Source organism: Geotrypetes seraphini, chromosome 3 (genome assembly GCF_902459505.1).
Source record: "Geotrypetes seraphini chromosome 3, aGeoSer1.1, whole genome shotgun sequence".
In the NCBI taxonomy this organism is placed as follows: domain Eukaryota; kingdom Metazoa; phylum Chordata; class Amphibia; order Gymnophiona; family Dermophiidae; genus Geotrypetes; species Geotrypetes seraphini.
Window position 1 is genome coordinate 277,597,120 of NC_047086.1, and position 14,481 is coordinate 277,611,600.

The 14,481-nt window shown below is 41.9% G+C and overlaps 1 protein-coding gene across 3 annotated transcripts in view; it reads left to right on the plus strand.

Moving 5' to 3' along the window:
* Nucleotides 1-14,481, plus strand: part of TTC27 (tetratricopeptide repeat domain 27) — a 677,043-nt gene that overhangs the window by 535,318 nt on the left and 127,244 nt on the right. The window lies entirely within an intron of this gene.

The window sequence follows — 14,481 nt, forward strand, 5'->3', positions numbered from 1 at the left end:
AGTCACAATTTGAATACACTTCACATTGTGTCCAGAGTGGATAGTGAATCGGGCCTTATTTTAATGAGAATTCCTATTAATTATTAGTTCAGTCACTTGTTTTGGGTATTCTAGATTATTGCAATATTGTACATTTGGGAGGCTTTCAAAAAAATCTTTTATTGATTTCAATTGATACAAAATACTGCAGTACGTTTAATTTTTAGATTGAAAAAGGTAGATCATATAACCCCATACTACAGAGCAATTGCATTGGCTTCCTGTTGAAGCCAGGGTGCTGTTTAAGTTGGGATGTTTGTGTTATAAGGTCCTGTATGGTATGGCTCCAGGGTATCTAGAAACATAGAACATGACGGCAGAAAAGGGCCACGGCCCATCTAGTCTGTCCACACTAATGGCCCATCCCCTAACTACTTCCATGAAGAGATCCCACATGCCAATCCCATCTTTTCTTAAAATCTGGCACGCTGCTGGCCTCAATTACCTGTTGTGAAAGATTATTCCAGCGATCAACCACCCTTTCGGTGAAGAAATATTTTCTGGTGTCGCCATGAAATTTCCCACCCCTGATTTTCAACAGATGCCCTCTTGTTGCCGTGGGTCCTTTAAGGAAAAAGAGATTCTCTTCCACCTCGATACGGCCTGTGACATATTTGAACGTCTCGATCATGTCTCCCCTCTCTCTGCGTTCCTTGAGTGAGTACAGCTGCAACTTACCCAGTCGTTCCTCATACGGGAGATCCTTGAGACCTGAGACCATCCTGGTGGCCATTCGCTGAACCGACTCAACTCTCCGCACATCTTTTTGATAATGCGGCCTCCAGAATTGTACACAGTATTCCAGATGGGGTCGCACCATGTACCTCGGGCTTACGGCTGACAAAACTTCTACGGATACAGCCCATGATTTGTCTAGCCCTAGATGAAGCTTTCTCCACTTGATTGGCAGTCTTCATGTCTTCGCTAATGATCACCCCCAAGTCACATTCTGCTACAGTCCTTGCTAGGATCTCACCATTTACAGTCCTTGCTAGGATCTCACCAATCCTATTTAACATCTTCATAAGAGATTTGGCTGAGGGGCTTTGAGGTAAAATTACATTATTCGCCGATGATGCCAAACTATGCAACATAGTAGGCAACCGCACAGCAGATGAAAGCACAGTGCCCGACGAAAGCTCAATGCCCGACAATATGATGCAGGACCTACTCCTGCTGGAGCATTGGTCAAAGACTTGGCAACTAAGTTTCAATGCCAAAAAATGCAAGGTTGTGCACTTTGGCGGCATTTTTTGGCATTGAAACTTAGTTGCCAAGTCTTTGACCAATGCTCCAGCAGGAGTAGGTCCTGCATCATATTGTCAGGCATTGAGCTTTCATCGGGCACTGTGCTTTCATCTGCTGTGCGGTTGCCTACTATGTTGCATAGTTTGGCATCATCGGCGAATAATGTAATTTTACCTCAAAGCCCCTCAGCCAAGTCTCTTATGAAGATGTTAAATAAGATCGGGCCCAAGACCGAGCCCTGCGGCACTCCGCTGATCACCTCCATCGTATCAGAGAGGGTACCGTTTACCACTACCCTCTGAAGTCTGCCTCTAAGCCAGTCCCTAACCCATGTGGTTAATGTTTCACCCAGTCCCATCGAACCCTCTTGCTCAATAACCTGCAGTGTGGGACGCTATCAAACGCTTTGCTGAAGTCCAAGTACACGACGTCCAGGGATTCCCCTATATCCAGCTTTCTTGTTACCCAGTCAAAGAAGCTGATCAGATTTGATTGGCAGGACCTTACCTTCGTAAAACCATGTTGATGGGGATCTCGTAGATTCTTCTCGTTCAGGATCGTATCCAATTGGCGTTTGATTAGTGTTTCCATAAGTTTACTCACTATCGATGTGAGACTCACCGGTCTATAATTCTCAGCCTCCGTCCTGTATCCCTTTTTGTGGAGTGGAATGACGTTAGCCATTTTCCAATCCAACGGGACTCTTCCTGTACTTAGGGAAAGATTGAAGAGCATGGATAACGGTTCCGCCAGGACGTCACTCAACTCCCTGAGCACCCTGGGGTGTAGTTTGTCCGGTCCCATAGCTTTGTTCACCTTGAGTCTTGATAGCTCCTCGTAGACACTGCTGGGCGTAAACTCGAAATTTCAAAACGGGTCTTCCGAGTTTTCCCTCGTCGGCAGCTGAGGGCCGGATCCCGGCGCCTCGCAAGTGAAGTATTCATTTCAAAGTTTGGCTTTGTCGGAGTCCGTTCCCGTCGGGTTTCCTAAGGCATACTATCCCATCTGTGTTTCTTTTTCTGTCACTAATATACCGGAAGAAGGATTTATCGCCCTTCTTGATGTTCTTCGCAAGGTTCTCCTCCATTCGGAGTTTGGCCTCCCTGACTGCCATTTTGACCGCTTTTGACTTTGCCAGATAGTCTTCCTTGGATTCTCGCTTCCCTGATTCTTTGTAGAGGATGAACGCTCTTTTCTTCTTTTTTATGAGGTCTGAGATCTCCGCAGAGAACCACTGTGGTCTATTGTTTCTTCGCCATTTACTTACTGATTTGACGTAGCGGTTGGTTGCTTCGTGTAAGGTTGATTTCAGAGTTGACCACATTACCTCTACATTATCTGTTTCGGCATAGTTTTGCAGTGCCCGATGGACAAAATCTCCCATGCTTTTGAAGTTTGTGCCCTTGAAGTTGAGGACCTTGGTTGATGTACTTGACTTAGTGAAACCTTTCCTGAGATTGAACCATATCATGTTGTGATCACTGGAGGCCAACGTATCGCCTACCGAGACCTCTGTGACACTTTCTCCGTTGGTGAGTATTAGGCCTCGTATCGCCCGATCCCTAGTGGTCTCTAATACCATTTGTCTGAGTCTCGCTCCCTTTATAGAGGTTAATAGCTTCCTGCTGCCGCTGGTCGTAGCGGAAAGATTCTTCCAATCCACATCAGGCATATTGAAGTCTCCTAACAATACTGTGTCTCCATGCAAAGTGATATTCTCAATGTCTTTGACTAATTCTATATCCATGTCCTCCTGTTGTCTTGGAGGTCTGTATACTACACCAAGATACAGGCATTTGTCCTTCCCCCTAGCCAAATTCACCCAGAGGGATTCCCCGGTGTAATTGACATCTGCGATTTTGGTAACTTTGATGTCCTCTTTAGTGAATAGTGCTACCCCTCCTCCCATTTTGCCCTCTCTGTCCCACCGAAGTAAGTTGTATCCCGGTATAGCCATATCCCACCCATGGGAGTCCATGAACCAAGTCTCGGATATCGCCACCACATCTAGGTCGGCGTTCCTCATTTCCGTCTCTAATTCCAGAATCTTATTGCCCAAACTGTGGGCATTAACGTACATAGCCCTCCATACCTTATGTTTGCTATGTCTCTGTGTAGATATTCCTGCTTGAGCTAATTGGACTCCTATAATACTGTTTGCAATGTGTGCACTTACCTCTGACTCAGAAATGCAGTGTATACTTACCTCGGACTCAGAAATGGATTGGCAGCTTACCTCGCCAAGTTGGTTACTTGCGCCAGCACGTGAGTGGGTACACTCCCTCAACTTACCTAGTTTAAAGCCCTATGAAGTAGGCAGGATAGTCGCTGTCCAAAGACATTCTTTCCCCTTCTGGTCAGGGGAAGTCCGTCGGGTCCCTGTAGTCCTTGAAGCGCTTCTCCATGATTCAGGAATCCGAAGTTCATCTCCATGCACCATCCGTGCAGCCAGTCGTTTGTCCTCTGGATACGATCCTCCCTGGCTCTCCCCTTGCCTCTCACTGGGAGGATCGAGGAGAAGACCACCTGTGCTTCCATCCTCCTCAACTTCTCACTCAGGGATCCAAAGTCTACAGATATGTTCTCTGTGGTGTTCCTGGCAGTGCCGTTCGTTCCAACGTGGATGAGAAGCATGGGGAAGTGGTCATGTGGCTTGATAAATCTGTCTAGGCAGGCGGTTACATCTCAGATCCTGGCTCCTGGCAGACAGCAAACCTCTCTTGATTGCATATCTAGTCTGCAAATTGGTCCCTTGGTGCCCCTCACAGGGAATCCCCAATGACTACCACTCTGCGCTTCTTTGGGGGGAGCTGATCTGTTGTCTCCGGAACCGGAATCGTCTGGTGGACAACTTCCTGTACCTCATTGGCAGGTTCCTCCTGTAACAGCTGGAATCTGTTCCTCAAGGTGATTAGTGGGGTCAATGTTAAACTGCCCTGTGAACGAGAGTTGATCATTTTAATTTTTCAAATACTAGACATTCCTCAGGCATACTGAGATTATTTGATTTTCCATCAGTTAGAGTAGACATGGCAAACTCTAGCCCGCGGGGTACTAAAATTTGGCCCATCGTTGAGATTTGGCCTGCCGTTCCTTCCCTCCCTCCATCAGGTGCAGCACAGCTCCGTCAATGTTAAAAGGAGCTGCATTGAAATTGGAGCCCTGCCATTACCGTAGCATATTCCCTCAGCCGCAGTCCCATTCATCAGAGGAGGGGTGGGACCGAGGCAGAGGGAATGTGCTACGGCAGCATCAGGACTCCGATTTCAATGCAGCTTCTTTTAACATTGGTGGAGCTGCGCTGCACCTGATGGAGGGAGGGAAGGAACAGTGGTTGTGCGCTGTTGGTCCCTCTTTGGCCTCAGGCCCTCTCCTACCTCAGTATCTGCGCATATTGGATGCTCCTTCCTGTCTCAGACCTGGGGGGAGGTGCCTGTCTTCAGCTACCGGGATGGAGGGAGGGAGGGAAGAAGAAAGGAGGGGCCCTGGCAAGCGAGTTAGCAAAAGACAACCAGAGCCTGGGACCCCAACATGATCTGAATAATACCAGAAAACAAAAGGTAGAAAAAATTAATTGTATTTTCCATTTTGTGATTATATGTCAGGTTTGAAATGTGTATCCTGCCAGAACTGGTGTTAGGACCTAAAAGAGAAGAAAAATCTCTTTTTTTATTTATTTTGTTTACATCACAGAGCCGGTGTGGGGTTAGAGAGGTTGTAACCCTATACTTCTACTAAGACTAAGGGGTCCTTTTATTAAGGTGCGCATTTAGTGCGCGCTAAATTGGTTAGCATACCTTAATAAAAGGGTCCCTAAGTATCTTAATAAAAAATTTGGCCCGCAACTTAGCCTATGTTTTAGATTTTGGCCCCTTATGTGATTGAGTTTGACACCCCTGATTTAGAGGATGTCATTATAAAAGATACCACAATTGATTGCTTTCATTTCAAGCTGCTATTTGGAATTCAGACCTTTGCCGGTTATTTTCCATTTACTTATCTTATCAAACATCAGGAAATTGTTAAAAACTTATTTATATGCAAAATTCTTATAACTTTATTTGATTGATAAGTTCAGGTATAGTTTATTTTATAGTTCACTGTTGATGTTCAGCCTTTTTAAAAATTGTTAACCACAAGAATCCACAAGGTTTTGCAGCATACAAACATTATGTTATCCTAGGACAAGCAGGCAGCATATTCTCACATATGAGTTATATCATCCATGGAACCTGGTACGGACAGTTTGACAGGTGAACTGTTAATTAAAATTTTTAGAAACTTTGCGACTGCCCGCACCGCTCATGCGCAACTGCCTTCCTGCCCATTCATGGTACCTCACTTATTTGTTTTCCACAGAGCAAAGAAGTACTGTTTGGCTGGACTATGTTCAGCCTAACTTTGCCTTCCCGCTTTCACGTAATTTTTCTTCTTTATTTATTTTTTTGTAAACAACGAGGGAAGGAAAAATAATTTAATTTTCTTTTCTTTTCTCTCATAAATTTCAGCGACAATTGAGTTCAATCTTACTGAAGTAATTTTTCCATCTGTCGAAATTGTTGATGGGTTTTAAAAAGTGTGGCATGTGTCAGCAGTATCTTTCTGTTGCAGACCCTTATAATTGGTGTTTTCAATGTTTAGGCTCTGAACATAAAATTGAGACTTGTTCTCACTGTTCATCTTTAAGTCATGCTCTCTTAAAGCCCGTCGTGCTTAGCAGGAGCAAATGTTCAGCGCTGCCATGGATATCACCAAATCTTCACAGGTGTCAACATCAAAAACTCCAGCATCGACATCATAAGAGATTCTGGCATCAGGGAAGCCAGCTAAGCCTCCTTCCAAACAAGTGTCGCAGATCTCTACAGCATCGGTCCCTTGATGCAGACCAAACAACAATGATGCCACCACTCTCCAGCTTCGCAGGTTGTGTCTCCTACATGGTATGTATCCTCATCAAGGTCACCCACTCCGAGACAACCTGCTGCACCAATGGTACCGGCTGTTGAGCCATCCGTACCGGTGCCGCCTTTTCAGAAGAAACTCAATGAGTTCTTCCAGAGAGAGCTCAGTAACATGCAAGTGCTAGCATCAACTTCCTTGGTACCGGCTCAGCTTGAGCATAGTGTTACAGGGCCTCAAGTTACTGCTGTTAGCTATCCATTGAAGCATCAAACTCCTCAGAGATCTCTTGTGAGACACGGTTATTCCCCTTCTCGTTCACCTTCCAGACATCGATCTTCACACCGATGTTCTCGCTCGTTTCACTGGTGCTCCTCATCAAAGCATCGATCTTCTACTTCAAAGCATCGACACTCTTCTTCAGGGCATCGATCTTCCACTTCGAAGTGTAAGAGAGACACTCATCAGTCCTCTTCATCAGATCAGTACCGAAGAAGTCGAAAATCTCATAGACAGTGTTCTCCTCGACACACAGTGTCTCCAAGTTTATATGATTCATATTTACGTTCTGACTGAGACTGTTCACCTACTTTATCTGCACCTGATTCTTATGGCATTCCTTCAGAACAGTCGCCTGATCAATTAGGATTTATCTCAATCAGGGACTGGACCCAAGGAGGGTGAATAGGCTTCTTCATGTACCTTCTTCCAAGGTTAATACAGCACATCCAGCCAAGATCATAAAGAAGCAGGACAAATGTCAATACCATGCTTATAACTTGCTTCTACATACTTTTACAAGCTGAACTTTGTAGCATAGCTAAATCCATAGTCTTCGTTTCAAAATAGCTGATTCAATAAATTTCCTTATGGATAAGCAAAGATGGATTCAGTAAAATGGTGTCAGGCCTATCCAGGCCTTAAGTTTTTAGAAAGGACACTGATGTAACATTCCTATACAATTTTCTGATATATTTTCTTCCTATTCCTCATTTTTTGTTTAAAAAGGAGTGCTGTGCAGCTAACTCTGGTTTAAACTACTGCTACTATTACTAATCATATCTATAGCTCTACTAGACTGGGCACATTATATGAGGGTACTTTATTTGTCCCTAGTGGGCTCACAGTCTAAGTTGGGTTGCCCCAAGGGGCTGCAGTGGGAATTAACCCAGTTTACCAGGATCAAAGCCCACTGCACCAACTGTTAGTCTACTCCTCCACTCCAAATTTGAGTTCTGAGGTTCCAGTTCCATCTGAGAAGCTGAGAGCTGTAGTTGAATTAAATCCTGAGGCTTTAGGGTCTGAGAAATCAGGTAGTTCTCTTGGCTTGTTGAACGATCAACTGGAATGCAGGGAGATCTGCCTGATGGTTTCTTAGATGAGGAGTTCATATCCTCTGGTGAGGAACCCCTATGTGATTAGGATTCTTTTTTTTTTTTTTAATAACTTTGTTTATTAAGTTTTACACATATAACAGCAGCCAAAAAGAATATAGCCAAATAATACAAATGCAAAGAATAAAGCAAGTGGCAAACTATTCCCTCCAACCCCCCCCAAAAAAAATAGAATACAAAGGCATCAAATCAAAACACCCGCAACAACCCCCCTTCCCTCCAAAGTCCCTCCCCCCCTAGACCAGAAAAACAGAAATCAGAAAAAACAGAATTAAGCAGTGTTGTCTCCATCTGACATAAGGGTCCCAAATCTTAGAGTAGGCAACAAGAGTGTTAAGTCTCAAGGCTGTCAGTTTAGACATCAATTGCAAATAATCCAAATGAGAATATACAGTTTGAATAGCAGGAATATTGGGGGTACGCCAATACTGTGCCAAGGCCAGGCGAGCTGCCATAAAGCCACAGGCCGCCAGCTTCTGCTCAGGGGGAGTCAACCCAGGAACTCCCACATTAAGTAAGAAACATTCTAGTAAGACACAACAATGTTTCTGAAAGATTTTAACCAAATAATATATAACGCCCCTCCGTGTCACGCACCTCTTTCATCTGCAAACTATTGTGTATGAGAATAGCAACCCCCCTAGTCTTTTTAGCCTGTTGATTAGAGGCAAAATAAATTTTAGAAAACCCAGGGGAACGCCGCAGCACATGCTCATGTTTAGGCAGCAGGTGGGTCTCTCTGAGCCTTTTGACGCGCCAACTCTTTATAAAGGAGGTGATGCTTCATTTGGACATTGAGCTCCCGTACATTAAGGGACACAAATTTCAAATCACCCATAAAGCCATACTCTGAGCAAAACACCAACTATACACTCTATCAACCCCCCTCCCAAAATACCTTAAAACTATTCCCCCTCCAACCCCACTCCCCAAAACCCCCCACCCATCTAGAAGTCCCACTCAAGAGAGCACTAACAAAAAAAGAAAAAAGCACACTCCTGTGATCTTAGAAGGGAAAGGCCCTTCTCCATGTGCCCTCCCAAAACTGACGATCCGACCACCCAACGTGGTGGAGGCTCAATACTCAACCCTCTCTGAAGCAAACAAATAAAGGCATAAGACCAACCCTAGTGCATAACTGAGCACCCACAGTCTCATATCACACAGCTAAAAAGCTATGCAGCACTAGCACAATACAATAACTGCATCACACAGTGCAAAAAGATCAGGTCACCAGTAGAACAGTCTCTTCAGGTGCCAGTCTGTAAACTCTGCTCTGGATCCAGCGAATGATGTTTCAGGCATCCACCCTCCCATCTGGTACACTGCCACCGAGGTTGGCGACCACTAGCCATCCGATCTGGTGAAGATTGAAAGGGCTGCACAAACCAAACTCCAGGAAAGATCTGGGAGGCCTCCGACAAAGTTCTCATAGTGCACAGAGAGCCTTCCAAATAAAAAAGAAAAGCAAAAGGGTGACGCCATCTATACTTTATATTTTTTTTCGACCAGATAGTGTAGTAGGAGCTTCAAATCTTTCTGACGTCTCAGGGTTACAGCAGACAGATCTTGATAGATTTCAAACTCCACTGATTCCTATTTAAGAACAGGGAGAGATCTGGCCTTCTGTAGAATAGCTTCTTTGGTCTTAAAATCTTTAAAATAGACCACTATATCTCTCGACTTATTTCCCCAGGGTGTAGCTAAAGCTCTGTGAGCACGTTCAATTTGAATGTCTGCTTCAGATCGGGGTTCCGGGTCTGCAGCCAGAAGTAATAACACTATTTGTTGAACTACCTTCTCACAATTCACATAGTTTGCAGATTCTGGTATAATCTAATCTAATCTAATCTTTGGTTTATATACCGGGTCATCTTCCAGTGGAGCTCGACTCGGTTCACATATAATTAAGACTAGAGTACATAGCAGAAAACATAGGAGAAGGAAGAACTAATTAAAAACTAAAGTACATAAGAAAAGCATAAGAAAAATAACTAAAATATTATTATTTCGTTGAGGCTGTAGTTAAACCATTTAAAAATTGCGAGAAGAACTAAGTTTTCAGGAATTTATGAAATAGTTGCAGCTGGCCTAAAAATCTAATGAAGTCAGGAAGTTCATTCCAGATCTCTATAAACTTGAAAACAAAAGATCGACTGAGCTTCCCAGCAGATATAATTCCCTTAAAGGAAGGGAAGGCTTACTTATATCTTTGTGTGTTTCTCAAATGGCAAAGTCTAAGGGTATTCCAACATAAGGGGACAAAAGGATCAAATATTTCATAGAGAAGCTTGAAGATTATGCATGCGCATTTAATCTGGATCCTAAAGCGAACTGGGAACCAGTGAAGCTTTATCAACAAAGGGGAAACACGATCATACTTTTGTTTCCCAAAAATGAGCTGCAGTATTCTGTATTAACTGAAGTCGTTTTAGACTGCTCTGCTTAATGCCCAGATAAACTGAGTTACAATAATCTAGCTGAGAAAGCACAGTGAATTGTACCAATACTGAAAAATGTTCTTGATGGAATAGTGATCTGACCTTCCTCAATATGCACAGACTAAAAAAACACTTGACAAGGAATTTATCTGATGAGTCCAAGCTGACACCCAGGACTCTAGATGAAAAATCTATATGTAATGCAATACCTGGTTTTAATGTAACAGAGGAAGGGAGGTTTTCTAATTTTGGCCCAGTCCAAAGCAATTTGGTTTTGGCAGCGTTCAGTTTCATTTCAATAGACAAAGCCCACAGGTGAAGTTTAGAAATGCAGCAGTCAATACTAGGGACCAGGTTGTTAAGATCAGGATCAACTTCTAAGTTCAGTAAAATTTTTATTATTTTGTGAGTACAAAAGAGAACAAAAAAACATATCAACCATTGTAATTACAAAGAAGTATACCAATGTCTGTGAGGATCAAGGAGATAAGTAAATCAGAAAATAAGAGGATCAAGTATCACGTGCTAGAGTCATATATATAAAGAGTTGCAAATATACTAAGGACTATAATCGAGGATGGTTATACAGGCAATATATCATCAAGAGTATAAAGCAATGTCAATGACAGAACATAAAAATTATCTCAGAGAGCATCAATAGTATCAAATAAGTCAGACGTATTTTGTACAGTAATGTAACACGGGGTCCCATATATCATGGAAGCGGGTCAATGAACCTACTTTTTTAGCATGTACAAGTTCATATCTTACAATGAGAGACAAATTAGACCACCATGCAGCATGTGAAACCATTGATAGATTTTTCCAGTTGGATAATATGACTCTGGTTGCTAGAAGTAGGAGTGCTTTCAATAAGATACCCTCAGAGTCAGTCAGAGGTGTCTTAATAGCTGGTGCACCTATAATAATCACTGAGAATGAGATACACTCATCAATATGTAGTATGGCACAGATGTCAGCCCAGATCTTATGCCAAAAAGTACCAAGCATAGGACAATCATATATCATATGTTGAAGTGTACCTTCATGAAGATTACAAGACCAGCATAATTTGGATAGTGATGTGTTCATTTTAGCCAGCCTACAGGGCGTCCAGAACGCTCTGTGTAATATAAAAAATGCTGATTGTAGTATAGAGGCAGAATGGAGAGCTCTACCAGTGGAGAGCCATATCTCCGACCAAGTTGTCGAATCCAGGGTTATAGCAAGTTCTTTATGCCAAGTTTCTCTAATATTCAGATCGAAAGAGCATCTATATCCTTGTAAGAGCTTATACCATTTAGATGCTGCTTTAGGTGAACAAGCAAGTAGTTTGCAACAATTGATATAAGTAGGGATATCAGTGGTAACCGTAGTCGTCTTAAGTACCTTTTTAATACAATGGGTCAATTGTAACCACCTAAAAAATTGTGAAGGAGGTAAATTATATAATCTACATAAAGTTTCAAAAGGTGTCCAATTAAGCCCATCATATATTTGAGAAACTGACCATATTCCTTTAGTCTGCCAATCTTTCCAAGAGATTGGTTTATTCTGAATCATAAAATTGGAGTTGTTCCAAATCGGAGAGAGCAGGGAGTAAGCCCATGGAATTTCAGATATTTTATCAAATTCTTTTATAGCATGTATAGTAGAAGTTACCACCGGATTTTTAGTTGCATCATGTATAGTCTGCATTGCAGGCATGTATTGTAGGGGGAAAGGAGAGTTACTCGATTCCAGAGTCACCCATAAAGGTGTATGAGATGTCTGATTTGTGTGAAACCACAAAGAGCTTTGACGCAAGAGGAAGGCCATATGGTAATCCTGTATATTAGGGAAATTAACCCCTCCTTCTATTTTGGGACATTTAAGTTTCTGCATGCTGATCCTAGGAGTTTTGTCGTTCCATAAGAAGGAGGACAGGATTTGTTCTAATTTTTTATACTCAGAAGGTTGAAGTACACATGGGATCATACTAAGTGTATAATTGATGACCGGGATCATCATCATACGTATAGTATCTAGTCTGCCCCACCAAGAGAGCTTTAGGGGCGACCAACTTGATGAGAGACGTTTGAGTTTCGTAAGAAGATATTCAACATTATATGTAAGTGTGTCATCAACTGTCGGGCCAAAATATATTCCCAGGTATTTGATCTTATTTGGTGACCATATAAATCCATATTGTTTAATTTCCGCATGAAATTCTGGGCAATTGAGTGGCATAATTTCAGTTTTAGTCAAGTTTAATTTGTATCCAGATATTTTAGAGTATGTGGAAATTAAATCTAATATATGAGGAATAGATCCAGGGGTAGTGTATAGGAGGACGTCGTCAGCGTACGCCGAGAGTTTTATTTCAACTGAGTTAATTTTTAGACCTATTATATTAGAGTTAATACGAATCGCTGTTAAGAAGGGTTCTAGCGCGATGTTGAAAAGGAGTGGTGATAGGGGGCAGCCCTGTCGGGTACCTCTCCTAGGACAGAACGGAGCAGAAAACAAGTCATTAATATATAATCGTGTAGTTGGGGCTGTGTATAAGAGTTTAATCATAGAAATAATATAATTCGGAAACCCATACCAATGTAGAACCTGAAAAATATAACCCCATTCTATGCGGTCGAACGCTTTTTCGGCGTCTAAACCCATGAGAAGTAACGGGGTTTGAATAGAGTTGGACAAGTGAATTACATCAGTTAACAGTCTGGTGTTGTCTCCCGACAGCCTGCCTGGCAGAAAACCTGTTTGATCTGGTTGAATAATTTGTTGTAAGCTAGGAATCAATCTAGTGGCAATGAGTTTAGCAAAAATTTTTGCATCAGTATTTATTAGAGAGAGAGGTCTATAGTTGTTTACATTCAAAGGTGATCTGTCAGGTTTGGCTAACACAATAATTGTGGCTTCAGTAAATGTACCAGAGACAACACCAGACTGCAAAAGAGCTGTAAAGAAAGTAAACATATGGGGAAGTATCTGAGGTAAAAATGTTTGATAAAATTCGGCTGTGATGCCGTCAGGACCCGGAGCTTTATTTTTTGCCAATTGACGAATGGATAACGAAATTTCATCTTTGTATAAGGGACGTGCTAGATCCTGAATGAGAGAATCATCAACAAGTGATTGTGGAAGAGAGTTCAGAAATGTGGAAGCCAAAGAGCAAGTGTTTAGATCCGAGGAATATAGAGATGAGTAAAACTGATGGAAGTGGGAGAGTATATCTCTAGAGTTAGTCAGAGGCTCATTATTTTCACCAGTCAGAGCAGCTATGTAAGTTTTAGAAGATTTACCCTTTAAATACTGGGCCAGACTATGTCCACATCTGTTATTTTCCATGTAATATGAAGCATTTCTAATAAGTAACGTATGAGAAGCAGTTTTACTGAGCAATGCGTTGTATTCTATTCTGAGTGCACGCAGCTGCATAAGACTTTGCAAGTCAGAGGGGTGAGCGATGTGGTATGTTTCCAAATTTTTTATCTTGAGTTCCAAGTCCTTGATCAAAGATAGTGACTTTCTTTTGAGATATGCAGCACGAGATATTATTTCACCTCTAATGTAGGCCTTAAAAGTGTCCCAAAGAGTCACCCAGCAACTAGTTGAAGAAATATTAAATATGAAGAAGTCTGTAATGGCTGCAGAGATATATTCCACAAATTCTGGATCTTGTAAGAGTGAATTATTAAGTCTCCATGGTCGGTAAGGAATAGAAGTAGAAATATTCTTAAAGGATAATAGAATAGTTGCGTGATCTGAAATGGCAATTTCTTTAATATCAGTAGAATTTAGATTGGTAGCTAGAGAGGCACTAATTAGAAAATAATCTATACGAGAATATGTGGAATGTGGGGGTGAATAGTAAGTGAATGAATGATCAGTAGGATGTGTGACTCTCCATGAATCAATTAGATCAAATTGGGAAATGAAATCATGAAGTTTAAACCATGATCTGGATTTTTTATATGTAGCATGTGACTGTCGATCTATGGATGGGTCAAGAACTAAATTGAAATCACCCCCTACTATATAAGAGGATCCCTCTGTTGCTAAAAGAATATCAGATAATGTATCAAAGAAACTTGGGGTGTCAACAGTAGGAGCATATATATTCAAACAGGTAATAGGTTTCCCATTCACTTCTAAGGAAAGCAAGATCCATCTACCCAAAGTATCAGAGCTGTGGTTTACAATCTTAATATCTTGTCTGCGTTTTATGACTATCATGACCCCGTTCTTTTTACCATCAGCTGGGGAGAATACGGTGGGGAAAGCCCATGAAAACTGAATTTTGGATGAATCTTTAGCTGAGAGATGCGATTCTTGAATAAAAGTTATATCTGTTTGTAGTCTGGATATGTAGTCCTTAATCTTTTGAAACTTAACAGGGTTGTTAAGTCCCTTAACATTAAGGGAACTAAACGTTAATGCCATATTACGAATGTTTCATCAATACAATA